The sequence below is a fragment of the Mus caroli genome, unplaced genomic scaffold (genome assembly GCF_978045245.1).
Source record: "Mus caroli unplaced genomic scaffold, Mus_caroli_1 scaffold_10, whole genome shotgun sequence".
Taxonomy (NCBI): domain Eukaryota; kingdom Metazoa; phylum Chordata; class Mammalia; order Rodentia; family Muridae; genus Mus; species Mus caroli.
In genome coordinates this window covers 38,142,982-38,170,854 of record NW_028227265.1, presented here as the reverse complement: position 1 = coordinate 38,170,854, position 27,873 = coordinate 38,142,982, and the positions used below count along the sequence as shown (strand labels likewise).

The window sequence follows — 27,873 nt, the reverse complement described above, 5'->3', positions numbered from 1 at the left end:
TCATTGGCAATTTCTCTTTCATGTGAGACCTTTTGATGCTTTCCACTGTGTATTTTGAGGTTTCTGTCTCTAACATACCATGTTCATTTCCTTGTTCATTTCTGAGAGTCTCAGTGTCCTGGTGGAATCCCCTTCCCTGGCTGGCATCTCGCTATTCCTGCTGCTGATATTCTCACCGTTTGCTGACTCTCCTCTCTGTTCCTGGCTGTAAACCCCAGGCCTTGGATTGAATTAGCCTGAAGTTACCCTCTTTTAGCCACTCACAGTTTTTGCTCGTGGCCTTTTGAAATGTGCTTTTGCCATCCTGTCTGTTTCAGGATCTTGGGTTCAGTGATGGAGGAGTGATCTTTTGGAGGGGCCCTGTTGCTTTGCTTTTTCATATTTCCTTTGTTTCTGTATCACTAATTACACATCTGCTGGTTTGGATATTCTGGGGTTTGTTTGTTTTTTCCCCCTGTGTGTGTGGTGGTCTTGGGGGTATCACTGAGTATTCTACTCCTGAGAACTAAGCCTCAGTACCCCTGACAATAGAGGAAACTGTGGCACCATCAGAAAGCCACGCACGATGCAGAGATATATCTAAAGTGAGTCACAGCCCACAGGTACATTACCGGTGACCGTCAGACAGAAGTGGTCACAGTGCGCTGTGAATGTGGCACGAGCAGCTGGGTGAGGTAAAGAACCACTCCAATCCGATAGCCAAAATGCCTCCAAAAGTACAGGAGAGAGATGGGGTTGGAGGAGGAAACACAGTAGGTAAAAAGGGAAAAAGACAAACGTTAACCCTAAGGAAGAAAGATTGCCAGTAATGAAAAGCAAACCAACCAACCAACAAGCAAGACCAGGGCTGGATGAGTGTGTGAAGGGGAAAAGTGGATGTTTAAGAAGAGTGACTTTAAAAGTACTGCTAAAAGTGTGGTCAAAACAAACAGGAATCACCATGGAGGAAGGAAAAGTTGTTCTAGTGCCTTCTTTTTGGGTCCTTGGATATTGGGAGACCTAAGGTATATGCACAGAAGTTGAGGAGGGCTTTTTACTGTCATGGTTAGCTTCAATATCAACTTAAAATATCTGAGAAGAGGGAGCTACTACTGAGGAATGGCTTCCGTTGGATTGATTGGTCTGTGGGCATGTCTGAGGGACATTTCCTTGATGTAGGAGGGCCTAGGTCACTGTGGGCAGTGCCACCCCTGACTAAATGGGTCTGGGCTGTATAAGAAATGCCTTAGGGAGACCACCCTATTTAACAGGGCTCATCTGTGTCTTCTGTTTCAAACCCTCACCTTTGGTTCCTAGCTTGGCATCCCTTGGTTGCTGTTGCCTTTGTCTTGGTGTCTTATCATAAGAGAAAGCAAACTGGAACACTTTAAAGGATATTGTGAAAGGTACCACCATGCCCCAGGGATGAGGCACACTGGGGCAAGTGTCTAAGAAGGTATACAAAGCTCTTTTGCCTACTCCAGCTGTGCTGTTTGTGTAATCACCGCTATTCAGTTATTGAGAAGGTCCTGAAACTGGTTTCGATCGATGCTCTTGACAGCTTGCTTAGATTTAGGACCACCAAGGAGATTGGGCACACACTGGTTGTCTGTGAGGGCATTTGAAGAGATTAAATGCTCCATGGCTGGGGTCCCAGCTAACAAAAGAAAAGAAGCTTTGGCTGAGATGGTAAGCTTCAGTAGGAAGCCTCAAAGTTCCAGGAAAAAAAATGGGGATTTTAATGCTTAGCTTAGGTGAAAAATGGTAGCTGTGTAGGCACAGGGCTGGATGAAACTGGATCTAATGGAAGAGCTGAGTCGAACCTCATGGGATCCTGCCTGGTAAATTCTGGTAGACTCATATATTTCTTCCTCTCACGCATGAAGCAGGACCCTCCTGCAATGAGGGTCTTTGATCTCATGTGAGTCAGGTTGGCTCTGGCCTTCGGGAAGAAGTTGACAGTAAGACTTTTAGGCTTTATGGTTTGTTTTGGGAAGTGGGGCTGCGAGTTGCAGTGATTCAGCCTGGGTGAGAGGAATCTTGGTTTGAACTTCTGGGAAGAAGCGGGGCAGGAGGTCAGAGAAACCATGGTTCTTAGCTTCTAAAGCCTTCCTTGTCTTTTAGTTCAAAGTACTCAAGCAAGCCGCAGCATCCCACATCAGGACCCCATTTTCTAAGCCCCAGCCTTGTTGGCCTTGCTCTGCAGCTGCCATGTGGCCAGCATCGCATGACCAGACTTGCAGGAGCCCACGGTTTTAGGATGTATATGGAGACTGGGATGAAGACCGACCTGGTGCAGATATCTCACTCTCTTGGGTACTTAGAACCACAGCTGATGGACCCTTCTCTGCCCCCTTTTGCTTTCCTTCCTCTCCCTAATCCTCCGTCATCTCTTGCATGTCTTCTCCAGTACGAACGGCCTCCTTCACTCTGATTTGTTGCCTTTGCTATTCAGTTCTCGTTGCCAAATCCCTTGAAGTACCTCCTGGACACTTAACATGCGATACAGTTGAGTAAGAGCAATTGCTGTTGCTTTCTATTATTTCAGCCTGTTTGATGTTGATTTTCAAGATGGAATTCAGTGTCGTCCTTCTCCTCAAAAGTCTTAGAAACTTTGAACAACTATTAGCTTACCCGAACACAGCATTTTGTGGAGTCCATCTTTTTCTAGTGGCGCGTGTCTTCCATGTAGGGGACATTAGCAGTCTGTTGAGGGAAGACTGCATGGCGGAGAGCCTCCAGTGTGTGCTGTATGATACATACACCCCTTGTTAATTCCAGCACCCCTTTGTGCCTACTAAGCACTCTTGTCTTGGCAGAGTTTGGCTAAAGGCTAAAAATATCTCAATCTGGCAAATGCTTGCCAGAAACCCTCCCATGTTCAAGAATAGCTGCCAGTATGAACCGTTCTATATGAAACTACAGAGGCCGAACTGAACTCCCATGCTGATATGCCCTTCCCCCTTTAAACGTCACAAAGCCTGAAGCCCCTGGTGCCGTAGCACACATACTCCAATTCCTCAGAGGCCTGGGCCCTTTAAATGCTCTATTCCACAGACCAATTCTGCCTCTGGGAGCGTCTGTCTCTTTTATTTCCATGCCACCCTCTATCAGCCCCAATGTCTAATATTTTGTTTCTGACCCCAGGAGGGGTTTTATTGGGCCTGAGGTCATGACCTTGCCCCCTGCCCCCTGCTCCAGACAACTCCTTTCTTTCTGCTTCTCTTCCTCTCCCACTCTCCTCTCCTTTCTCCCACCAAACCCCACTGAGAGGTCCCCAGGCCTCCAGACTCACTTTGGGCTCAACAGTCAGTGAATGTCTTGTTTGACCTCTGTCCAGGTGAGTGGCACAGGTCCCTTTGATGGAGCACTTTCCCTGTTCTTGGAGAGTGATTGACTTGAGGGCTAACATCAGTTTTGGCTTCCTCCCTTCTTTTCTGTCATCCCTCTGATCTCCAGAGCAGAGGCTTTGGGTCATTCATCCACAGCTGAGCCAGCCACAAGCAGGCCAGTGAGCAGCAGCGCCCTCCACGGCCTCTGCATCGGCTCCTGACTCCAGCTTCCCGCCCTGCTTGAGCTCCTGTCCTGACTTCTTTGCCGATGAACCTGGCTGTGGAGTCCTAAGCCACGTAAACCCTTTGCTTCTCAAGTTGCTCCTGCCACGGTGTTTCCTTGCATCAATAGGGACGAGTTGGTTCCGGGGTACTGGGGTATTGCAAAGAGAGAGCTGACTGTGTGTTTTGGGGAGGATTATGGAAGGACTTGGGAACTTTGGGCTAGAAAAGCCAGGTGTTGAGAGCCCAGTGGGCTGTCCTGTGGGAGCTTTGAAGGGAAGAGTGCTGAGGGCGAGGCGGAGGTTGGAGACCTGGCTATTTCAAATTGAGGTTCTGTTGTTCTCTTCACTGGGGGCTGAATTAACAGGAGACCACTGTAGTGGAAACTTTGCATAACTGGAACAGTTGATAATGGTCAGTTGGAGCTGAGAGGTTAGCAATGACTAAGAAGAGACCAGAATCACTGAGGTGAAGTCTGGGGAGTGTTTTTTGGAATCAGCACAGAGAAGCTGTGCTCCCGAGGAGGCCAAGGTTATGTCTTGTGCTGGCAGCTGAGTTTGGTAGAGTAAGTCACCCAGGTGGCATTGGTTTTGAAGTCATGAAGGGGTCACAGAGAGCAACTGAGGCTTGGCACTGTGTAGCAGTGCTGGAGTCCCTGAGGAGAGGCCAGAAGAGGCCATTGGTCAAAGCACAGCCCAATTGTAGGAAGAGATCCCACATTTTGGAGATGCCGGTACCATGGGGTCAGCCACCAAGAACAGCAGTGGTGGAGTGGAGCCTGCCTGAACTCAGAACACAAGCTGTGTGTGCTGCCAAGGGCAGAGCTGGAGAATTAACCTCAGCCCAGGAGATTGTGAGTGGATCCCAGACATTGGACATTGCATTATTAATTACACTGCATTAAGGGTTTTGCTTTGATCTGATTGTGACTGTGCCCTGGTTTTTCTCTCTTGAAATAGAAGTATTTCAATTACTTTTGATTTTTACAGGAGCCCACAGTTAAAGGACTTTGAACCTTTAAAAGAGATTTTGAACTTTTAAAGAGTCTGGACGTTTTAAAGGGATTGAAATTTTAATGTGTTTAGATTTGTAAAGACTGGGACTTTTAAAATTATTTATGTTTCAAATGTGAGATCTTGGGGATGAATGAGAAAGGGAAAGGTTATGGCTTAATGGTGATGTGTTTGTGTGACAAGCTGACAAGGAGCCAATTGTACTGGAGAGTTTTATGTCAACTTGATACAACCTATAATCTTCTGAGACGAGGGAACCTCAATTAAGAAAATGGCTCCATAAGATGAGGCTGTAAAGCCTGGCAGAGGTGGCACATGCCTTTAATCCCAGCACTTGGGAGGCAGAGGCAGGCAGATTTCTGAGTTTGATGCCAGCCTGGTTTACTGAGTGAGTTCCAAGACAGCCAGGGCTACACAGAGAAACCCTGTCTCAAAAAAAAAAAAAAAAAACAAAACAAAACAACAACAACAAAAATATGAGGCTGTGGTGTATTTTTTTTCAATTACGTATTGATGGCCCAGCCTTCATTCCTTGTGGGTGGTCCCTGGGCTGGTGGTCCTGGGTTCTATAAGAAAGCTGGCTGAGCAGGCCATGAACACAAGCCAGTAAGCAGCTCCCCTCCATGGCCTCTGCATCAGCTCCTGTCTCCAAGTTTGTTTGAGTTCCTGTCCTGACTTCTTTTGATGATGAACCTGGCTGTGGAAGTGTAAGGCAAGTAGACATTTCCTGCCCTAGGTTGCTGTGTTTCATCATTGCAGCAGTAGTCCTTTGTCAGACTGTGAGTCCACCCACCCTGTCAGCTGTCATGGGCTCAGGTTCCCTGAGTTGAGAAGGTGTTTATCTGATATTATCTGATATTAACTTATTGTAATGTTTTGTTCTAATTTTGATACTTTTTATGGTAAGCTCTGCTGAGGTCCAGTTTCTGCCTGTTCTCTTCAGGTTCCTTTTCCTTTGACGTAAAATGTTCTTTCCCCACCTCAATACACCTTTGTTCTACACGTGCCTGCTTTTGTTTCTTTGAAGTCTAGCAATATCTTGACTAAAGATATCTCTGTTGTTTTCCTTTCACAATAAAATTATAAAAACAATCCCTAAAAACAACAATGTTCAAAATCTTGGTTTATTAAAATGTCTTATGCATGATTAAGTGTAATAGGCTATTTATATGTGATTATGTTTTGTTTCTTTACATCATGTACTGGTTACCAAATTGACTTATAATTAAATGCTCATATAAACTAAAAGTTGTTAACTTGGCCCAACTTCATTTTGTACATAATGTAAAAAATTAGATCTAAATTCTGATCTAACATTAAAAAATGACAGAGAGTAGTGGTCCTAGATCTGATTTTGGAACAATTACCATGATTTTGTTTTGTTTTGTTGTTTGTTTGTTTTTTTGTTCCATAGAGACAGGGTTTCTCTGTGTAGCCCTGCCTGTCCTAGAACTTGTAGACGGGGCTGGCCTTGAATTCAGAGATCTGCCTGCCCTGAGTGCTAGACTTAAAGCTGTGCCTCACCACTGCCCTGCATTCTTCTGTTAATCATGATGTTAAACTCTCAATGCTTTCCATAAGGTTGTAGTAGAGGAGGCCCAGTGGCTGATTCTGAACTTAGCTGGCCAATGGAAAAGTCTCACACCCTTCTGCCAACCCAGTTCCATCCTGTAATGGACAACAGTGGCATGGAGCATCAGTCTTGCTAGCCCTTCCTTAGCTGGGCCTTTCTTTGAGTCACTCTAAAAAAGGATGCCCTTTCTACATCACCGTTTTGCCAACTTGACCAGTTGAGAGAGTGACCTGTTGCCCCCAACCTCTAAAGGCGTTCAGGTGGCCTCTGAGCTGGAGACTGACGGGGCTCGGGCATGTCTTTCAGGGCTCAGAACTAAACCAGCCTTTCCCCACCTCAGTTAACCTCACCGGCTCACCAGCTCTGGAGACCTTAAGGAAATTTCAGATCAGCTTACCATCCTTCAGGACCTCCTTGTTTATTCAGAGGATGCAGTGGCATTTGCATTTCAGGACCTGTGCAGTAAGAGGATGCCATGCTCCTGCTGCAAAGCACCCCTCCCTCTCCCACCTCAGCACAGATACACTTCTCTACCTTAGTCCTCTGTGCGCTCAGGTTCCCTTCCGCTGTTGCCTCTGCTTAGCCAACTCTGCCTCATCAGGCACACTGGCCACCCGGATGACCCAGACATGGAGGGGAAGTCTCGCCTCTCATGCACTCTAATCCTTGGCTCCATGCACTGCCACCCTCAGACTTCACCTCTGCGAGGGCGCCCCTCTATCTTTAACTTTTCAGATTGAAATGTTCGTTTCACTAGCCACTGCCCAACCCCCACCTTAGATCCTGTGAACAGGCCCCAGCCCTGCCCTGGTTTCCCCCTAACCAGCCAGAAGTCGACGGGGAGACGACTCACTGCCTCTTCTCCCTCTGTGGTGTTCTCAGGGTCTACAGTAAAGGGGAAAATATCTCCGTTGCAAGTGACCCTCGCCATGTTCAAGAATAAGGGCTAATACAGTCAGTCCTATCTGAAACTGCAGAGGTGAAAGTGAGGCCAGACATTTATCCTCTGAGCTCCCACCCTGAGGCACCCTTCCCCCTTGAAGCCCCACAAATCCTGAAGTTCCTGGTGCCACAGCGCACACTCCCAATTCCTCAGAGTCTGTGGCCCTTCAGTTCGGATTGAAAGACCAGTTCTGCTTCTGGGACATCTGTTTTCTCTCCTTTATTTCCACGTCACCCCCATCAGTCCCAATCTACCATTAGTGATGTAAGTCTGGGCATTTAGAAAATAAAGGTCAAGAAATTGGGGCCCATTCTTTTTTTTAAATTATCATTTTCTATCTTACTTCTGGCGTTTAACATTTGCCAAACACAGCAAATATCCCATAAATATTTATTCAGTGAATTCTCAAGAGTGCCACTTTTATTGGTCATCAGGCTTTTTAATAGAGATGGAAGTAGAATTTGAAAGAAATAATGGAAAATGATTAGGTACTTAGGGATTTGAAATTAGTCACACACTAATGGTGTAGCAATTAATTTTGAGAATCAAGATTCATCCATTGAACATGTGCTTTGGCAGTGGTCAACAATTCTAATGTTTTCTTTCAATTTTAAAATGCCAATTTGTCATTGTATTTAGTATATTGTAATTATTATTTTTTTTTTAGATTTTTCCCCTTTTTTCCTTCCCTCCCTTTCTTCTCTCCTCTCTTTGTTTTGAAATAGTGTCACTGCAGCCCAGACCTCACATTTACTGTGTAGGCCCACTGGCCTAGAACTTGTGTTAACTCTACCACAGCCTCCTGAGTGCTGCTGGTGTTAATGGACTTGTGTGGTAGATTCCTTGATAGGGTGATTTTGAAAACAGGCCACCTTGCTGCCTGGAAGGCCTCCTTGTGAACTGGCACTTCTGAAGCCTTGAGGAGGAAGAGCACAGCTGAGTTTGGAACTCTGCTGAGCTTCTTCATTTAAGGTTGGGTTGGAGCCTGCTTTTGTGATATTGTACAGATATGCCTTACTGGTTGATTTCATGGTGTAAGGCTGGCGGGATTCAGGACTGCTCAGCCGGGTCAGGGCACATTTACCAGTTGAGGATTGCATCAACGGGGACATATTTCCGAACACTTGTTCTTGGCATGCTTGCAAGGCTAGCCTGCCTTTGAAAGGTTAAGTCTGGAGTTGGAGCTGTCGGTTTCCATTTTGAACGTTTAAAAACATTGTGTTTTAAATGTGTTACAAAACCCTTAAGGTGAGATTTGGTCCTCGGAGCTCATTTTTAAGCATATCATAGCCTGGTTTAAATGTTGCTGTGTGCAGTGTGGCGCAGCTGACTGTTAGCACTCTTCTTAGACAGCAGAGACTCTCTCCTACTTCACTACTGCCCTCACTAGCCACTATTCTGGTCTCCGAGGCTGCTAGTCTGACCACCAGCCTTGTGTTTTCATTTATACCCAGTGCCCGGTCTGCTGTGCATTTGTTTGCTCTGTAGTTTTGGAACTGACCTGCTTATATAGAGACCATGCCTTCTGTTTGGCTGAAGAATTTCTCTGTAGTTGATCTGAAGGGCAGTGGAGGGCTTAGCCGCTGTAGAAAACAAGCATTAACTTGTTTGAAGGACCGTATGAGCTTGCCTCTGGTCCGAGGAGATGCATCGGGAGCGAGTCAGCATGTTCTTAACTGTTTGTGATCAGAAAAGTCAAGAGCTCTGATTTCTTTGTCAGCCCTAAGCCTGCCCTATGGCACCGCCACTTACTGACTGGATCACTCAAGGGCGAGCCTCAAGGGCCTGTGTTTCTCCAGTAATAATATAAAACGGGCTGGTGTCGCCACCTCAGCTCACTGTGCTGAACCGTGAGTGATTAAAGTCCCAGGGCTGTGTTAATAAGGATTCTTTCCGAGAGCAGCCTTCTATCTCCTCACTGTTTTCTGAAAACAGAGATGGAAAATTGTGCTGATGAATTTTCGCCCGCCCGTCAGCATGAACATTGTGCTTTTTTTTTATTTGCTTGAGGATCTGAGCTGAGCAGCGGGCACACGTGCAAACCTTACAGTGTCCGCGGATGCCAGCTGGTCCTGATGCCAGTCGTGGTGTTTAGGTAATAGTGTGCCGTTGTTGTTGTTGTTGAATCAGCAGCTAATACACTGCAGGCAGTTTCGGTTTGAGTCACATTGTTGCTGGTAGCACTATTAATGAGACAGTGATTGGGAAATAGCAGTCATTGTTCTCATAAAACACCATCCTCCTGTGGCAGGCACAGGCGGGCAGGGGAACCACATCCGCAGGCAGGAGGATTGGGTGAGGGCCACTGTTGCCAGCTTTTACATTCAGCAGACCCCTGCTGCTTAAATTGTCCCAGCTGTTAATGCTGGAGCCATTACAGTAATGGACTGAGCAAATGAAGGAGAGCGAAGACACGCACATTTTATTACCAGAGGGGCCATTTCTCCTCATCTGTAATAGCAGCAGTGCTTCATATTGATCAGACCATCAAGATACTAATCCTCTGTAAAATTACTTGTTATAACTGAGAATGTGTTAATCCCAATCAGTCTGTGTCCTGACTGTCCACTTACTATTGAGTACAGACTGTTGGATGGTTTATTTTTCATGATTTAAAGCCTTTGCCTTGATAATAGCTGGTGCCGCCCTCCCAGCCCTGAGTGCTTGATCTAAGCTGTAGCCCTAGGTTGTCTTTTTGTTTTAAGCAGAACATCACCCACTTAATTAAGGAGTGAGTGTCTGTCTGGCCATCTGAGTTATGCTGTGTTTTATGGTCCTCTGGATTTATTAAGCATCTTGTTTTACATTCAGTCTGTGGTTTGTGCTGTAAATAAAAACAGGGCCATCTTGCACATATTAAATGTGCAGGTACCAAATGTCAATAAGTACCGGGGTGGGAAGCTCTTTGATTTATAGTTCTGCGCCAGGTTGTGCTCTGGCGATTGACCGCATAGGCAGGAAGCATTCTCTGTCTTCTGTTTAGCAGATGTGAATTTTGCATTGTTATCTGAGGAAGTTTCTAGTGATTTCTGCATCCTTGGTTTAGGAGATTGCTTTTTTAGACAACGAGGCCTTTTGACTACTGTACACCCCCCCCTGGTTTGTGAGAAATGACGATTGCTAGGAATTATAAGATCTGCTAAAAACTGCTGAAAATTTATAGCTCCCTTAATATTTAGGAATTTGGAAATTATTCCACAAAGTTTCCATTTTTTACTGTAATCTCTTTCCACATGCCTTTATATGCATGTTTGTTTACAGATTCAGATAGTTTCTTGGCAATATACATTTTTTACTATGATGTCATCACTCAAGGCATTTGTGTGGCATTTTTCACACAAATGATATCACTTTCAGTGATAACTTAATTAGTCCTCTTTGTGAGCCAGGCCGTGTGTGTTTGGGTCTGGAGAATCAAGGACAGATGAAGTGCAGCCTTTGCCACTGATGACATCAGTGCTGTTGAAGCTATGCGTGTAAGCAGATAATGACTGCAGGGCCGTGGTAAACAGTGGAACCCACCACGAGTGCAGGGCTTGGGAATGAGCAAAGGCTAAGGCGCCTGCGGGGGTTGCTGCTGTGTCAGAGAACACAGCTGCTGTTTGTATAATTATCCTAAGCCTTGTTTAAGAATGACTTCTAGCTGTGTGGAAGAATTTTCAGAGGAGACATGTTTACTGTGCTCTGGGGACAGTGAAAGGAAGGGTTTTCTGAAAACGTTTTGATCAGTGGCCACACTTTTGGATATGTGTATCATTTCACCGCAGACTGCTTTAAAGGAACCGAGTGTTTATCTTATTGCTTGCGCCCTGGACTTTGCATTAGAAATCAGTCCTGCTGTGTTAGGAGGTAGTTCATCCGAAGAGGCTGTATGTGAGAGCACAAATCCACAGATTTTTGGATCTAGGCTGCTTTGTTGTGTCCCCCACTGGCCCCCTTGCTACTTGCCAGGTTTGCAAGTCACATGATCATTGAGCATCACTCATCATCTGTGCAGTGGGGCTGGCAATCGTGGTGCAGATCCGGGGGTTGACGTATGTAAGGCGTTCAGGACAGTGATGGCTGCCACTACCTTCCGAGGGACTGTGATGAGATCAGTTTGCAGATGTGAATTATGAAAGTTGGATTTGTAAATGTTATAACCATACTGTGTGTGGTGTAAGATGGTGAAACGTTCATTACTTAATATATTTTTTTTTCCTGATTACAGTAATGATTTGGAGAAACTGAAAGAGGACTTTTTAAAAATATTTTTTTAGAATAAAAGTCCCCTGTAGTCCCCTAGAGATGACCACTGGGACCTTTTGTTTTCGTTTTGTGTGCATTATTGTATAGTGTTTGTTATGTACAATGCACATAGTATGATCCTCACACTTAAAACACATTTACAATTTAAAAATTTATATATTTTAAAAACTCAGGTTGTACTTACGGTCTTCACTTACGACATTTTGAACAAAAGTTGGAGTCATGCATGTATTTTGTACCCTGTTTTTCTCACCAATATCCAATGTATTGTGAATATTTTCGTATCATTGTAGTGATACATAATGTCTTCGCGTGCAGTCTCTCCCTCTGTAACTTTTCGTTGTTTAGTGAACACTTACACATTAACCCCTGCACATCTGTGGAGGTTCCCCTAGGGCGGACGAAGGGAAAGAAGGTGACCTTTGTGGGTTGGCCTCTGTCAAGAACTCGGGACACTACTTGCTGCCGGGGAGGGGATGCCAGTTTCTTATTTAAAAACAAAAAACAAAAAACTTATATGAAAATGGTTTTTGGTATATTCTTCAAACTCTGGGAATTGCCACGAAGTGAAAATCCCCGTCCGTTGTGGGGAGGCAGGGAGGCGGCTGCTGGCTGTGGAACAAACTTGCGCTTCCTCAGTGACTCCTTCCTGGCCTGTTGATTGGAGTTCTTCTAGCTCCTTCTGCTCCTGTAGCCTGGGGTTCCTTCTGCAGTGGTACTCTTGCCTTTTCCTGATTGGCAGGGACTTGTCATTTGTTAGTCGTGTGACCTCCTCCCTCCAGTGGCTAACTAGTTATCCTCTGCTCAGCCTCCTTTTCCGTGTTGATTGAGATCTAAGTAGTCACCTGAGCCTTTTGTTTTACTTTGCTTTGTTATTATAGACACACTGTTTTAATTGTTAATGTTTCTTTCAATATATGGAAGTATAAAGACTCACAATTATTTCAGAATTTTCCTTGGCTGTTTTTTTGTACTCTGGGTAACTTTTTTCCCCTAAATTTTTCAAGAATCACCATGTGTTCCATCAATTCTAGGGCAATTTAGTTTTTTTTTTTCAATTTAGTTATTATTACATTAATTAGTGAAGAGCTGAGCTATTATAATTTCCTCATTCAACCTATTTAATTTCATAATTTTTAGAAAGTTTTATAATTTTAGTTACTTTATTATTGTCTTTTGGGTTCATTCTTGGTTATTTGTATTTTTGACTACTGGTCTTTTACTTCCTATTATTTTTAAGTTATCTTTTGACTGCTATAGAAGATGGCTTTGAGTCCAGGATAGACTGCATTGTTATTGTACTTAAAGATTTGGTTGATTCTCTCGATTTTTAAGGTATATGTTAGGTCGATAATGTCTTTTGCAAATACACTTGTCTTCCTACATTTGATAATGTTTGCCCTTCTTCAGTTTCTGAACCTGCAGTGGTGCTGGTGCTGGTGGTGCTGCTGGTGCTGCTGGTGCTGGTGGTGCTGGTAATGGCGGCAGATAGCCATGCCACTTGGAGTTTTGGTATGAAGTATATATAATGATAGCAGTTGGCAGTAATCTTTGATTCTTTAATTTTTTTGAAGGATTGATGTGGGTTTTTTATAGAAGTTTTTGGTATTTCTTCACAGGATAATATCTTCATTTTTATGGATAGATTGTAAGTTATTAATAGAGCTTCCAATAGTGGCTCTGTAGATAAATCCTACTCCACCCATTAATATACTGCTGAATCCAACTTTATAGTATTTCAATTAGAGCAGTAAAGTGGGCCTATGGCTGTGGTTAATTTAGAAGCTGAGGGTGGTTCCCCCTAGGGTTTGTAATGAAAATCTGTGACTGGGCCGTATTTGGCCTGCATAAGTGACTATCACAGTCCAGACCGTTGTTGTGAAGGCCCATAGAGCTCTTTTTGCTGGTTGGATAAATTAGCAGCCAATAGTATGACAGTACTGGGAAGCATTCCTTCCAGAGCTTTGTTCATTTACTTTTCAGTAGTTGTTTCTGTTCAAGTTGTTTTCAGTGTCCTGCCGTGCTGTGTAACCCAGGGTGTGGCTAACCCAGGTCTGTGTGCTTAGCCAGGACTCTGCCATTTTGCTTGTGCTCAGATCTCTGGCCCTGTCAGTTTAGTCATCTCTAGGAATACCCTTTGGTTGTTTTATTTTTCCAAAAATGGAGATTTTCAAGTTTAATGACATGAGGAGCTGGAGAAATGACTCAGTATTTAGGAGCGTTGGCTTCTCTTCCAAAGGACCTGGGTTTGATTCCCAGCACCCACATGACAGCTCTCAACTGTGTTTAACTTCAGATCCAGCGGGTATGGTGCCATTCTCTGGCCTCTATAAACACCAAGCATACATATGGTACACAAACATACATGCGGGCAAAACACCTTTACACATAAAAAAAAATTTTTAAAATGACAATGAACATATCCCCCTGTTCAGAATTGTGTATTGTTTTATAGTACTTTTTATAGTTTTAAAAATCAGAATATTCTGTATTCAAGTCTCCTCTTTTAAAATGGGTTGCAGGACTGGGGAAATAGCGTGGCAGTGAACAGCACTGCTCTTAACAGGGGACACAGGTTGGGTTGTCAGCACCACGTGGGACTCAGCCACCTCTGTCTCCTGTTTCAGGCCATCTGACGCCCTTTCTGGCACCCATGAACAATAGACATGTAAAGTTCAAGTCTGTGTATGTGGGCAAAAAACTCATAAATAAAGTAAGTCTTCAAAAAATGCGTCATATTTGCTGTTGGAAATCTTCACACATTGTTTACACCTTTATTTTTATTAGTTCCTTTATTCTTTGTTTGCCTTCTTTATTAAATTCTTAAAATGAATAGATTGCTTCATTTATTTGTATTTATTTATTTTTTGTTTAGATAGGAAGCACTTCAAAAATCTTAAAATCTTAAGATTGTTTTCTTTTGTGTTCTGGAGCAATTTGTACATTTTTAAAATAGCACTTACCACTAAATATTGTTATCATTCACTATTGTTCCCACTCAGTAGTTATCGCTCAGTACTGCTCCCACTCAGTAGTTATTGCTCAGTACTGTTCCCACTCAGTAGCTATTACTCAGTACTGCTATCCTTCATTACTGTAACCACTCAGTAGCTATTACTCAGTGTTGTTCCTACTCAGTACTGAGACCCCTCAGTAGCTATTTCTCAGTACTGTTCCCATTTCATTGTTAGCTCTCAGTGCTTAGCACTTTGTACTCTTACCACTTACTACTGTGATGACTCAGTACCATAATGGTTTTAGTCCTCTTAGGCTAAATCTTATATTTTTTATATATTAATTAGCTAATTAATTAATACTGATAGGATCAAACTCCCAATCTCCAGTGTGTTAAAAAGTATTCTACTCCTGAGCTGTGTTCCTGGCTTCCCAGCTATAGTTATTTTCTTTTGGAAACCCAGCATATGCATTCTTGAACACAGTAGGCACTTCACTGTTTTGTGATTGGATATCGTTATGAGTCAATAGGTTCACACCCCCTCCCCCCCGAGTAGGTTGTGATAGTGGGGAATATTTTTTGGGAGAGAAATTCACTAGTGGATGAGGGCTGATCTACTCTGATAGAAAGTACCAACAATACATTACTGTGCACACATTCCTCGGTGTCTCTGATGCTTCATCTGAGATAGTGTCAAAGACTGAATGTGAAAGAACTTTGAACCTAACAATGTTTTAGAGACACAAATGTGATGTAAGGGGCTAGGGTATAGATAGCTCAGTGTTAGAGCGTGTTTGGCATGCATAAGATTCCTAGTTAAGCAAACAAAGAAGTGCTGGAGAGATGGCTCACTGGCTAGGAACACTGTTTGCTTTTCCCGAGGACCAGGGAAATGAAGCTGGGTCCCATCCCCAGAGCCCAGGTGGTAGCTCATAGTGATCTGTAGCTCCAGTCCCAGGGGTCTCATGTTGCCCCTCTGGTCTCTTACAGGCTCTGTACACACATGGCTCATAGACAAAACACCCAGACATATAAAATTAAAATTAAAAAAATGGGCAAAAAGGATTTAAAGTAGAGGGCTTTCAGTATTTTTTTTTTTTCCTCCAAGACAGGGTTTCTCTGTGTAGCCCTGGCTGTCCTGGAACTCACTCTGTAGACCAGGCTGGCCTTGAACCCAGAAATCCGCCTGCCTCTGCCTCCCAAGTGCTGGGATTAAAGGCGTGCGGTGCGCCACCACACCTGGTGGTATTCTTATCTTACCTACTCTGTTCTGCTGCCATGTAGAAATTATTAAGTTCTTAAGAGAAGAAACAATTACAACATACTTTAGTAGAGTCCTCTGAAATGTAGCACACTTTCTTGACGAGACTTTTTTAAGAGCCACATTTGAGATGCCTGTTGCTGAGTGATCCTTAAGTGTACAGTGACCTAGGGGACCTGTCCCCACCTGGGCTTTACTTGGAGTGACTTAGACAGTGTCATGCATGGGCACAGTCCTAGGACACAGGCGTTAGTTACAACCTCATGTCCTCTGCAGACAGCTGGAGACAGCATATGGTTAAAAAGATATACAACAGAAAACTCACTTTTCATAAGTTTTGGAATTCTTAGGCTACAGTTTTATTTTCCTTTGCTTTAGAGGTCAATATTCCTTCTACTTTATTTATAATTATGTTACATTGGCATTGTTTCTTTTGCACTGAATCTGACTTGTATTTTTAAGTTAGTTAGTTGTTGCTGTGGAGGGATGGTAGTTATCTGGTGTCCTTTACTTAAGATTTCTCATGTGCTTTGGCAAACTGAGTATCCTTTAGTAAGTTCATTTTAGATGAATAGGCTCTTCAAAAATTATTGGACAACTTCCAAACATAGTGTTTCTCTGTGTGCATGCATGTGCAGTATTCTCTCTCTCCAGTAGACCATTCATTACAGTAGGAAAAGCAGGGTAGGTGCTATGGCTGGGATATGAAATGTCTGCCCAGAGGTTAATGTATAGGGGACTTGGTTCCGGCCGGTTTGGAATGTTCTAGAAACTTCAGGTGGTGAGGCCTAGGCAGAGGAAATGTTCCATTGAGGGGGCGTGTTCTTAGGGTCTGTATAGAAGCTTGTCCAGAGCTTCTGTCTGTTTCTCTGCTTCTCGGCTGTGATGGGTCTTGTGCCTGTTGGTGTGTGTGTGTGTGTGTGTGTGTGTGCGTGCGTGCGTGCGCGCAGTCATAGGACAAAGATTTACCTTGGGCAGTTTCCTCAGTTGTCTTTACCTTTATTATATTTTTACTTTTATTTGAGGCAGAGTGTCTCATGGAACCTAAATGTACCATTTTGTCAGACTGAAAAGTCAGCAGATCTTAGGGATCCTCCTGCCTCTCTCCTCAGCACTGAGATGGCAGATGGATGGTGCTGTATTCAGCCTTTCCTGGGGGTGCCTGGATCTGAACTTAGATCCTTATGTTTGAGTGCAAACACGTTTCTGACTGAGCATCTCCCCAGCCCTACACTTACTAGGCTTTCAGATGCAATTGCTATTTTCATAGGGAGATAATGATCCTCCTGGCCTTGCTACAGATTTGTCTGTGTGTCTGGAAATGTGCAAAAATGATAGGCTCTCAACAGTTTTGTTTTCAAATAGAAACATATATATAGGTTTAGGTTAGAAATTGAGGGTTTTTTTTAGGGGGGATTACTTCAAAGAACATTTATTTAACTATAGCTTCCAGCGTCTTCTCCATCCATAATCGTGAATACTTGGTTAAGAAACATTTTGTATAAAATCATGTAGGAGAGTGGTAGATCTCTGAAAGAAGCTATGGGGGAGTGATAGATGTGGGAGGCCCCACAGCTGTCACTGCTTTCCAAGGGCTCTGTCTCAACTGCTGAGTGTCCCGATTCCCTTTGCCATTTCATCTGCAGCTCTTCTCCCTATTTTTATTTAAGACTGTAAAGTTACCTCAGTGTAACTGCTGCTGTCACCTTTGCCCTTAGCTAATCAAATAGTTTACCTTGAGGGAAGCATTTATCTCCTACTTTCATTATTATTATTTTTGTAGCTGTAAAGATATATATTTTATGTCTGCAGAAGGCTGTAACAGTGAAACGAGGTATTGATCCGCTGTATTTAGCAATTTCTTTCCACCTTGCCATCAATAGCATGTCAGCATCTGTCTGTACCGGGGTTGACCTCACAAATAGCTCTTTATGCTCCCATTGGATTCAAATGATATAGTATGCTGAAAACTAAATCAATGAATGATTATCAAGTTTTTAGTATTATTTCATGACCGGAGGCAACTGGTACTCCTTGCACTGAACAGTTCCACAGCCAATGAATATGGTGAGAGGAGTAAGTCTGGCTTTTGTTCAAGCGAAAGAGGCAGGAGGCCCCTGCTTGGCCAGCTCGTGCTCCTAAACCAATCATTTCAGAGCACTTGGACACTTCTGTGAAGCTCTCATCTCCTGGGTCAGACGTGGGCAAGAGTAGCATCCTCTGTTAGCTTTCTTCTCCATTCCAACCACAAGGATGTAGCCATTGTTTCTAGGATTATTCAACTGTAGCGTAAAGGCTTTTACCTTTGTAAAGTGATGTGGCCTTGTCACCATGTTACTGAAGACCTAACGACCAGGCCTATTGGAAGAGGGTGGAGAATGACCTTCGTCGCCTTCTGATGGCACTGTTGTCTCCTCACAGCTCCTGAGACAAATGCCAGGGCGTGGGCATGAGGCCTCATTTTGCCCCTCAGCTCATTTGTGGGAGGTCCTGCATTCTTCCCCCTTCTGGAGCACAGAGTGGCTGGATGCACCAGTTTGTCTACTTCTGAACGTTGACGAGTCTGCTGCCTTTCCTTATTATATCGTAGTGAATCAGTTACTCGGATCAAAACAGGAAAGTTGACAGTGGGATGTGGAAAGGTGGGAGGGACTGACGCAGGGAGGGTGTGTGGGGATGGGAAGCACAGCAGCTGTCATAGGGGTCACCCCATTATCCCAGTTGGACCCTTGATTCTGAAGATGGAAGAAGCCACATGTTGATCCCCAGACATTTTCTGAGTATCTGCTTTGTCCCCGGTTAGAGAGTCCACAGTTAGAGAACTAGTCAAGACTAGTCCTTCCTCCTGCATGTCCTGAGAAACTGTTGTGCTTAGCTTTATTGAGTTCAGCACTGTGCACTGGCTCCCCGTGCCCCCTGGGAATCACAAGATGAATTTTGCGATCATGGTCTCAGGTCTGGTTGTGCAGTCAAAGCACTGGAAGCTGGAGCACAGAGTTCCCGTTGGCCTTTGGGTTTTGGGCTGGAGATGATTCCAGTACTGCATCTGCTAGTTCCAAACCTTACAGACAGTGTAAACGTTAGAACGTTGACTTTATAGAAATTGGTATAAACTCTTCCTTAGGACCTGCTCGGGAAGCCTCTCTTAAACTACTGGCCTGTTTTGTTGCTTATTAAGCGTCTTAGACCCACTTACAGCCCATGTTAAAGCTTTTTGTATAGGATATTCCTCAGGATTGTGAGTGCTGTCAGTTGACTCTGGAGTCTACAAAAATACTTTCTTTTGTTCATCTTATGCAAGTCTGTATTAGACTCCAAAGTTCCCCACCTAGGTCTAGAATACTCCATCTCTGAATTCAGTTTTTATACGTTTGTTTACATACAGGATTGACTATTTGGCAAGGAGTCTTCTACTTCAGATTCCCCCCTGGGAAAACAGTTTATTTTGGACTCCTTATCAAGTCCTGTATTACAGAACATTCCCCTCCCTCACCATGTAGTTAATTCTGTCTGGCTGGAACTTGTTATGTAAACCAAGCCAGCCTTGAACTCACAGTGGTTCACCTGCCACAGCCTCCTGATTTTTGGGATTGCAGATGTGTGTCCCCATGCTGGCTCTGGCTGGGTAGCTTTACGCTGAGTAACTTTTTTTTTTTTTTTTTAGCAGCCATGTGGATAGTATTTGAATGAGTGCTTATGACTCAGGAGGGATATTCATCAAAACTACATATAGTAATGTGGGTTTATAATTTCTGTTTTTTCCTGAGTGAAAGTTGGTAAATGATCATATATTACTTCTATATCAATTACCTTAGGCTGTCTGCAGCTCCCAGGAAATTAGCTATGTTCTTGTTGTTAGAAAAATAGGGCAGCCAGTATGGGTTTTAATAGTGGGGTGTGTTGGCTTGTTCCTTAGAGACTATGACTTCTCTCTTCAGTCTCACTTAAGGAAGGGTGGCGCTAGCAATGAGGGTTAGTGAATTAACTGTAATGTGAAACATGTAGACTGAAACCTTCACCTAACATCCCTTTTTGATTCGTACCTCCAGAGGCTGTATGATGGATGCTTAGGACCTCTGTGGTTGTAAGCAACCCTGTTGATGGGAGGGATATAAGCAGACCTGTGCAACTCAACTCTGCATTCTTGCCAGTTGCTTTTGGAGACAATCAGATGACTTTTGACTAAAGGAATTGCCCACTTTTCAAGTTTGTGTTAACACTATGAGTCTGCCTTGGTTGTGAAGGTCACCCCACTCCATTGCAGAGCACACATAACAGCTTGGCCTTACAAGTGTGTAAGGATGCACTTTTTCACACGCTGTACTCGGGGCCCTTTGTGAACTAGAATTTGTATAGACAGACTCAACAATTATGAAATGTGCTAATGAACTTCAGGTACTTAAAATTAAACCATTTCAGGAAATACAGTCATGAGCGTTATCGGTTCTCCTTTGCTACTGGGATGATGTAGGAAGACATCTGTGCCAGTCTATAAAGAGTGAATGTGTAAGTCTTGTGTCTTTTTCCTTCCCTTTGACTTTCTGAGATTGTAATTACATCGTGTTGATTTCCCCCTTTCTCCCACCACACCCTCTACGTACCTCTCCTTGCTCTTTCAAACTCATGGCTTCTTTTTTCATTAATTCTTCCTAGTTGAATTATATACTTTATTAGAAACTCCATAAAGAGAATTTTGTGTTTCCTTTGTAATGTTTTAGGGTCTGAGAAAGTACGTGTGTCTGAGGCTCTGTGTGTGTCCAAAAGGGAAGCCTGTTTAAAACCATGGCTGGAGAGTCAATGCTTAACTGTATACTTTGCATGCATTTGTGATTTGAAATAGGAAAAAAAGTTAAATTTGAGACAGCTTGAATGGCATGCTGTCAGTTTGGAGCTTCATGAATTGGCAATGGTCTCATTTAGGACCTTCAGATATGTCTCTGCCTGGACAGAATGAGAGCGCTTTGCATGTTACAGAGGAGACAGCCACTCCTTGCTGCTTCTCGATGGGCAGTGGTGCATGACAGTTGCCCTTCATTGCTGGCTTCTTGGAGCTTAACCTCTGACCCTTCACTTAGTCGCTGAGCAGCAGTTGGAGCAGGCTGGAGATGTTGGTGAATGACGGGCAGTGGCCTGCAACGTGCTTGTCATTATTTGACTGTCAAAGGGAGCCTGCCATTGGTTTCCATCAAGGTTTGAAACCTCTGTGCAGCAGTCCATATTACTTAACTTCCAAGGCTGTCAACAGGACACTCAAGTGTGCATAAAAAATCAGAGTGCTGAATCTATCTTCCACCAGGAGATAGAAGTTTCCTCATTTTTTCTATTCCTTCTTTCTTCTTCTGTTTGTTTTTCATGTGGCTAAGTGTATTCTGATGACTTTCACAGGCCAAGGGGTTGAGTCTTGCTATGGTGAAGAAAGTGAACTGTTTTCTCAAGTGGTCTAAGTTTCAAGTAGCAGAGTTTTTAGATCCAAGCATTTCTGACAATTAAACGCTGTGCCTTGCATATGCTGTTAGTTTTTGGGTATAAAGGATATAAGATTAGTCCACAAGTGCCTGGGTTAGCTCACAGGATAAAATGTTCGCTTTGGTGTTTATGTGATGTTGCAAAACAGGAGGAGGGATCACTTTGTGATTGGGAAGCAGGAATAGAAATTTAAAATCGAGCATGAAGTTGGAAGATGTTTGATGCTCAGACTCTATCATGGGGAAGTTCAAGCATAAAAGAAACTGACAGTGGGTGGGCCGTAGAAAGTTTAGAGGTCAGAGCTGGGGAGCTGGCTCAGTCAGTGAAGGGCTTGTAGAGGAACTGAATCTGGATCCCCACCACCCATATAAAAACCCGAGAGCTCTGGTGGGAACCAGTGGATCCTGAGGGCTTACTGGACAACCAGTCTAGCTGAGCTGGTGAGTTCCAAATTCAGAGACCACACCCTCTCACACACATGTCCACACATAACACAACAGGAAAAACCTTCAGAAGTCAGTCCTATGCACTGTGGCTTTTGAAGAGAGAAAGAGGCAGTGAAAGTTATCCATGCTAACTCTGTCACTGTAACAAAGACTGAGACCTTGAAAGACACCAGGCTGGCTTTGAACTTTGGAGATGTGGCTTATGATTGACTTGTAGTCTTGAATTTGGGTCTGATTCAAGGCAACAAGCATGCTGCAGTGCGACCACATGGCAGGACCCAACTCCTCACACTACTCAACTCACACAGGAGGAGAAGGAGGATGTGGGTGGGTCCCAGCATCCTTTTTAAGTGCATACCCACAGTGGCCCAGAGACCTCTCACTGGGCCCCGCTACTCAAAGGTTCCTAACCTCCCAGTAACACATGGGCATTTGGAGGACACTGAAGATCCAAATTAAGCACCCTCTTTCTCTGTGTAGCCCTGACTATCCTGAATCTCACTCTGTAGACCAGGCTAGCCTGGAACTCACAGAGATTAACCTGCCTCCGCCTCCTGAGTCCTGGGATTAAAGGCATGTGCTATCACTGCCCAGCTTAAGGAAGCTGAAGGAGAGCTCCAGTTGCTCCCCTGACATGCTAATGTGGTGTGCCAGGGCGGTGCACCAGACATCACATAGCCAGAGTTCTCTTCCCACTTTCAGCTGGGTTGCCAGGGTAAGTCACATAAATCCCAGGCCTCAGTTTCCTCCCATGCAAACATAGTGATACATTTGCTAACTACTGAAATGTGCAGTGTTGTCGGATCTCAGTAGGTGCTTCTTATCCTTATTTATTTATTTAATTATTTTAAAAGATTTATTTATTTTATGTATCAGATCCCATTACAGATGGTTGTGAGTTGCTGGGAATTGAACTCCGGTCCTCTGGAAGAGCAATCAGTGCTCTTAACAGCTGAGCCATCTCTCCAGCCCCCACCCAACCCCCTTTATTCTTTAATGCTATATCCAGTGTTAGCAGAAAAGATCTATTAAATAGTCATAAGGCAAAGGTTGGGCTGAAAAATCCATTTTCAGAGCTCAGCATCAGTGTATTTTGAATTTTTCCTTCTATATACTACTGATGCTTGCTTATACTGCCATATTGTATTAAGCACTGAAGATTTGAGTCGTCTGCTTTCTTCTCCCTCACCCCCTCGCCTTTTCATTCCTTTACTCTCATACTCAACCATTTATTGAATTGTGTATGCCAGGCCCTGGTCTAAATGTAGGGGTGCAGCCAGGAACTGGGCAAGCAGCACCCATCTTCAGGAAGCTTGTCCTGTCGAGCAGAGACAGAAAATCCACAATTGGTAGGTACTGTTTGTTAGCCCTGTGTGCAGTGAAGGAAGCAGTAAACAGACAGTAAAGACTTGTGAGGGTGGTCGAGGAGCCGTGGTTTGGGGTTCTTCCAGGCACAGAGGTGCCAGGCTCGAGTGGACCCTGGAAAGGTCAGGAGAGTGTTCCAGGAGGAAGTGCCACGTTCCTCTCCTATACTGCTCACCCAGCCCTGGCTCCGTCCTGGTGTTTTCTGTCTTCATCTCACTTCTTCTCATGACCACTGAGGTCACGCTGTTCCCCTTTTACTGGTTCTGAGCTGTGGTTTTCCTTATAGCACTTTCTTTGCCATTCTTAAGAAAATGTATAGAGGTTGGGATGTGGCCCCGTGGAGGTCCCAAGTTTGATCCTCTCCGCTGTAAACTAAAGGACAAAACGAGACAGCAAGTGAGCAAGTCACTCACTGTTGGCACTTCTCACAGTTTTGGCCATGTTTCACATCGAAGTGAAACCCCCTGCCCTATAACCTCAGAGTGATTCTGGACAAGGGGGTGTCCTTGATTTTGACAGAGGCTCTTTCTCACTGGAAGTGGGCTTTACCTCATGACTTGGGTGCTGGACACTTCCAGGCTTACAAACTTCAGAGTCAGTATCCTCAGTTAGTGGCTTCACAGGCAGGACAGCATGTGTGTGCTTGCATGCGTACGTATGTGTGTGTGTGCGTATGTGTGTGTGCACGTGCGCGTGCGAGGGGGAGGGTGACATTTACAAGATTTATTGGAGAAAGAACACAGGGTTTCTGTAGCAGGGCCAGGTCCCTAGAAACAGGCTGCCACTGACCTGCTGGGCTAAGGGCTTTTTGTAAAATGCGTGGTAGAAACTGGGGTGAGGTGTGGCGGGGCTGGACTGACACAGCCACAGGTGTGTCCAGGTGCCTCCTGTCTGTCTCCATTCTCCTTCCAGAGGTAGGTGCTCCTTTAGGAGGGGAGTGATAGTGAGAAAGCAGACTGTCCCTTCCAGTGTCCAGGCCAAAGCAGACAGACATTCCTCTCTTCTGACCAAGGACAAGAATCTCTTGAAGTCCCTGCCTTAAACTGTGTGACAGGTATCTTGTCTCTGCTCCCCACCAATAGCTTAGGCAGGGGACTTGGGTGCTTGTGTGTACATCTCTCGTCCCAGGTCCTTTCCTGCCTTCTCAATGGCATGTAGACGATAGTTTTCCAAATGCTACTGCGTCTGAGATGTCTCTGGCTCTGCTGTCCTTGATTTCAAGACACTTGTTTGCCCTGATGCCATTGGCTCTCTCTGTCCATTCACTGTCTAGTCTCTGAGCCTCTCAGAGGTCGGATTACGCCATTCACCTCTTGACTTCTCAGTATCTTGCACTGTCCAGCACAGAACAGCCAGTTGTCACCTGTTCCAGCAGGATCTGGAGGAACACCTAGAGCTGGGTTTATAATGTAGTTTTGAAGAGCTCTGAGTGTTCTGTGGCCCTTAGGTCACAGGCCCAGTGTTGTGTTAAGAGAGGAGGGGGAGCATGGAGAGTATAATAGACTCCATTCCTTGAAGTGGCATCAAGATGTGGTAGTGATGGGGGAGTAGGTTAGCTGCAGATAGACCCTCTTATTACATTAAAGAAAGCCAACATGTGAGTTGAATTGCCTTTGGCAAAACAAGAATCAAAGTTGGCATTCCCATTTGCTAAGTAAGTTTAACAATTCACCTAGTCATCTGTCTGCTTAGTTTTTAGATCATTCTGTGTAGATTTGTCTCACACTTGCGGGTGTGTATGCATATGTATGGGTTTCTTTCTCTTTTAATTCAAAGTATTTTAATGGCAGACCACAATAGACCCAAATAGATGTAATAATTCATTTAACAGTTCCTCATGCCTGACCAGTTAACTGTCTCATTAATTTTGTTTGCTCAAATAACAGTCTACTGAACCAGTTGATAAATTCCTGCGACACTTGGGGCAAAAGATGGGAATATTTTTTAAGGCCCTTGGTGCATATTGTCACGTTATGTTATGGAAAATGTTTGTGTATTTCTCAAGGTAGCTAGATTTCTGTGAACTGGCTCTTAGGTCTGCTATGCTGTTGGGCGAGTCTGAGGTGTGGTTGGGATTTCTTAGGAGAGATGATCCAGAGGGCAGCTCAGTCGTGAGTGTAAGGAGAGCAAAGAAAACTCAAACGGAGTGGAAGGATAGCAACGTCTTCTCCAGAAGCCTGTGAGCTGTGGTTCTGTGATCTCCATCTGTCCTGGCCTCCCTCAGGCTCTGCAGCTCCGATAGCTCAGCATCTCTGTGTGTCTCATCTGCTTATAGGTTGCTTATACTTGCTTATCTTTCATATTAATAATTTGAAATCTGAAAATGTGAAAACTATTGACTGGCAGGTTTTTAAGTTCACTGCTACCTGTTTGTTTTGCTTTTGAGTCAAGGTTTTGCTATGTAGCCCAGGCTGTTCTTGGCCTCGTGGTCCTCCTGCCTCAGCCTCCTGTATCTGCTGGGGTTGCTGGCATGTGCTGCTGCACTTGGCTTCTTCTAATGTTTTGAATTCTAGGTTCAGGATGGATTGATTGGCAGGTTCATGCTTCCGCTGCTCATTTGAGGAATCAATGTTCTAGTTCACCGTTGCCTGCCTAAGGCCCCATCTTGCTAACTCCTACCACGGGGTGGCGATATCCCGAACTTGGGTTCTGCTTTATCTGTGCCACATTCTGCCTGGTTGAAACCTGGTTGGTAACACCAGCTCCAACTCGCACACAGCATCTGTGAAGTTCTTTTAGGAAACGAGCTTAAAGCGCCTTTAGAGCTGCAGCTTCTTATCTTGCTGTTATTAGCAGCGATGTCAGCTTGTACTAAACCGTGATGACCCACTCTCCTTTCTGATAAAAGGAGAAGGGACCTGCCGGGCATGGATGGAGAGAGAGGTGCCTGAGGCAGATTACATTGTCACCTCTCATAACGACAGGCAGAAAGGAAAGGAAAAAAAAAAAAGCCAGCAGATTTCTATTTACCCATGGAAGTGTTTGACATCTTTGGCTCCTGATGAAATGCATTGGGAAGAAGGGAGTAAGTGACTCAGTAGCAGGACAAGGACTGGATGAATACGGAAACCAGAGAGTCTGGCTTTGTATGGGAGGCTGAACACAGTGCCGGTTGTGGATCCGTCTCACGGAGGAACCCCAAGACCACAGGTCTGGCAGCCTGGTTTGTAGCTGACATATATTTATGTACAAGCAGGCTCACTGGCATGGCTTGTCTGACTTTTCTAAAGGTGAACTAGATGCAGTTACTTGTAGAGTTGCCGGTCTCTGAGATAACAACCGGAAGAATGAAAGAGAATGACCCACTCCCCGTTTACCATAGTGACTGACATGGCTTTGAGGCCTCGGCCAGAGAACTCCTGGAAAAAGTTGTACTTGGGTGTGTTGGGTGTAACGCAGGGTTTGGCTGCACATTAATTGTATGGTTCAACGTGTCTGCCTTGAAGTGCCATTATAGGGAAATGACGAAGTCTCGCCTTCCCGACTCGGAGGTTCGGCCTCAGTTTGTCTATGCCTCTTAAGAATTATTACAAGTAAATAAAATGACCTAAGGATAGATATTCTCTGGAATATCTTCTCAATTGTGAAGTAGAGTTCACTTCATGTATGGAATACTGACTTAAAACAAAGCTAGGAAAGTTCAGACAAGAATAACAATACTAAGTTTATCACACAGTTAGTTCTACACATTAGCTGCCTCTGAGCCTTCTGGCTGAGATCAAGCGTAGTATTTGTTTTTGTTTTTTTTTAATATTTTAACTTTATCTGCATGTGTGGAGTACCTGCATGTATGTTTCTGCACCATATGCATGTCTGGTATCCACAGAAGCCAGAAGAGGGTGTTGGATCCCCAGGAACTGGAGTTACAGATGGTTGTGAGCTAGCTGCCTTGTGGGGGCTGGGAACCAATGTGCCAGGGCAGGTTCTCCAGCTCCACCATAGGGTCTTAGTAGTTAAACAGTTGGACAGAGTGTGCACTGGAAAAGCGCAGTAAGTCTTCAAAATGAAGGCATTTAAAAATTAATCCCTCCTTTGAATTAATTGAGGGCATTTGAAGTATGTAAATGCTAGCACTTGAAATGTAAACAGCAAGCTAGCTGAAAAAGGACAGTGTCGTGCTGTGTGGTTCTGGCTGGCTTAGAACTCCCTGTGTAGACCAGAGTGGCTTCTAACTCAGAGATGTGCCTGCCTCTGTCCCAGGAATGCTGGGATTAAAGTATATGCTGTTTTCTGCCCCTTCTCATTTTGATGAAGGGGTAGGTAAGGTGGCTTTGGAGAGATGCTGATTGTAATTATAATCAGATAAGATAAAACTAGAAGTCTCTTAGGGTTCCTTGAGGAATTTAGTAAATAGATTCTTAGAAACTTGCAGGGTTGTGGCCTTGAAGGGAGACAGTTTTAAGCAGTGGTTGATTGTGCTAGAATTGTGTTCCACAGCTGTGGTGAGAGTGGTCCCTCCCTCCCCCATGTGTCTGTCTGTCAATTTGTCTGTCTCTCTCATTCTCATCTCTCCCCTTTCTTCCCCCCTCTCTGTCTCTCTGCCTCACCTCCCTCTCGTCTGCCCAGTTTTCCCTGCTCTTCTTCCCTGCCTCAGATATTTCTCAAAAGAAGACATATACTTGGTCAACAGATATGTAAAAAAAAAGTTAGCATCCCTAATCTCCAGGGAAACACAAATGAAGCACACAGTGAGACTCTGCAGACCAGGCTGGCCTTGAACTCTGAGATCCACCTGCCTCCTCGGTGCTGAGATAAAAGCCATGGCAGCCCAGCCATTTTGAGTTGTTTTAGAAGTCAAGTCCGACTTCCATAGTGACTTCGCTGATTTTTGCTTTCATCATTGCTGTAGAAGGCTTCCTTTTTTTTCTCACATTTCTAGCATTTGCTGTCATTTACTTTCTTTTGAGCATGTAGTGAATGTATTTGTGCAAGTATGTGTGTGGGTGCAGGGCCAGAGGTTGATGCCCAGTGTCTTTCCCTTTCTTTCTTTTGTGTTTTGAGATACAGTTTATCTGAACCTGTGTTGTGATTTGCATGGGATTGGTCCTATTTGAGTGCATGGTCTCCAG

At 44.3% G+C, this 27,873-nt stretch overlaps 1 protein-coding gene and 1 pseudogene across 1 annotated transcript in view; both read left to right on the top strand.

Annotated features, from left to right (window-relative positions):
* The window catches only part of Fto (FTO alpha-ketoglutarate dependent dioxygenase), a 351,507-nt gene that overhangs the window by 7,670 nt on the left and 315,964 nt on the right, over positions 1–27,873 (top strand). The window lies entirely within an intron of this gene.
* LOC115031858 (U2 spliceosomal RNA) lies at positions 26,497–26,653 on the top strand (annotated as a pseudogene).